Genomic DNA, 2,518 nt, shown 5'->3' on the forward strand with positions numbered 1-2,518 from the left:
CTCAAAAAAAGAGACACATACAGACTAAAAGTGAAGGGCTGGAAAAAAATATTTCATGCAAACGGAGACCAAAAGAAAGCAGGAGTCGCAATACTCATATCAGATAAAATAGACTTTCAAATAAAGGATGTGAAAAGAGACAAAGAAGGACACTACATAATGATCAAAGGATCAATCCAAGAAGAAGATATAACAATTATAAATATATATGCACCCAACATAGGAGCACCGCAATATGTACGGCAAACGCTAACGAGTATGAAAGGGGAAATTAATAGTAACACAATAATAGTGGGAGACTTTACTACCCCACTCACAACTATGGATAGATCAACTAAACAGAAAATTAACAAGGAAACACAAACCTTAAATGACACAATGGACCAGCTAGACCTAATTGATATCTATAGGACATTTCACCCCAAAACAATCAACTTCACCTTTTTCTCAAGTGCACACGGAACCTTCTCCAGAATAGATTACATCCTGGGCCACAAATCTGGTCTTGGAAAATTCAAAAAAATTGAAATCATTCCAGTCATCTTTTCTGACCACAGTGCAGTAAGATTAGATCTCAACTACAGGAAAAAAATTGTTAAAAATTCAAACACATCGAGGCTAAATAACACGCTTCTGAATAACCAACAAGTCATAGAAGAAATCAAAAAAGAAATCAAAATATGCATAGAAATGAATGAAAATGAAAACACAAACCTAAAACCTATGGGACACTGTAAAAGCAGTGCTAAGGGGAAGGTTCATAGCATTACAGGCTTACATCAAGAAACAAGAAAAAAGCCAAATAAATAACCTAACTCTACACCTAAAGCAATTAGAGAAAGAAGAAATGAAGAACCCCAGGGTTAGCAGAAGGAAAGAAATCTTAAAAATTAGGGCAGAAATAAATGCAAAAGAAACTAAAGAGACCATAGCAAAAATCAACAAAGCTAAAAGCTGGTTTTTTGAAAAAAATAAACAAAATTGACAAACCATTAGCAAGACTCATTAAGAAACAAAGAGAGAAGAACCAAATTAACAAAATTAGAAATGAAAATGGAGAGATCACAACAGACAACACTGAAATACAAAGGATCATAAGAGACTACTACCAGCAGCTCTATGCCAATAAAATGGACAACTTGGAAGAAATGGACAAATTCTTAGAAAAGTATAACTTTCCAAAACTGAACCAGGAAGAAATAGAAGATCTTAACAGACCCATCACAAGCAAGGAAATCGAAACTGTAATCAAAAATCTTCCAGCAAACAAAAGCCCAGGACCAGATGGCTTCACAGCTAAATTCTACCAAAAATTTAGAGAAGAGCTAACACCTATCTTACTCAAACTCTTTCAGAAAATTGCAGAAGAAGGTAAACTTCCAAACTCATTCTATGAGGCCACCATCACCCTAATTCCAAAACCAGACAAAGATGCCACAAAAAAAGAAAACTACAGGCCAATATCACTGATGAACATAGATGCAAAAATCCTTAAAAAAATTCTAGCAAACAGAATGCAACAACATATTAAAAAATTCATACACCATGACCAAGTGGGCTTTATCCCAGGAATGCAAGGATTCTTTAATATCCGCAAATCAATCAATGTAATACACCACATTAACAAATTGAAAGATTAAAAACCATATGATTATCTCAATAGATGCAGAGAAAGCCTTTGACAAAATTCAACACTCATTTATGATTAAAACTCTCCAGAAAGCAGGAATAGAAGGAACGTACCTCAACATAATAAAAGCTATATATGACAAACCCACAGCAAGCATCACCCTCAATGGTGAAAAATTGAAAGCATTGCCCCTGAAATCAGGAACAAGACAAGGGTGCCCACTCTCACCACTACTGTTCAACATAGTGTTGGAAGTTTTGGCCACAGCAATCAGAGCAGAAAAAGAAGGAAAAGGAATCCAGATAGGAAAAGAAGAAGTGAAACTCTCACTGTTTGCAGATGACATGATCCTCTACATAGAAAACCCTAAAGACTCTACCAGAAAATTACTAGAGCTAATCAATGAATATAGTAAAGTTGCAGGATATAAAATTAACACACAGAAATCCCTTGCATTCCTATATACTAACAATGAAAAAACAGAAAGAGAAATTAAGGAAACAATACCATTCACCATTGCAACAAAAAGAATAAAATACTTAGGAGTATATCTACCTAAAGAAACAAAAGACCTATACATAGAAAACTATAAAACACTGATGAAAGAAATCAAAGAGGACACAAACAGATGGAGAAACATACCGTGTTCATGGATTGGAAGAATCAATATTGTCAAAATGGCTATTCTACCCAAAGCAATCTATAGATTCAATGCAATCCCTATCAAGCTACCAACGGTATTTTTCACAGAACTAGAACAAATAATTTCACAATTTGTATGGAAATACAAAAACCTCGAATAGCCAAAGTAATCTTGAGAAAGAAGAATGGAACTGGAGGAATCAACCTGCCTGACTTCAGACTCTACTACAAAGCCACAGTCATCAA

The sequence above is a fragment of the Cervus canadensis genome, chromosome 3 (genome assembly GCF_019320065.1).
Source record: "Cervus canadensis isolate Bull #8, Minnesota chromosome 3, ASM1932006v1, whole genome shotgun sequence".
Taxonomy (NCBI): Eukaryota; Metazoa; Chordata; class Mammalia; order Artiodactyla; family Cervidae; genus Cervus; species Cervus canadensis.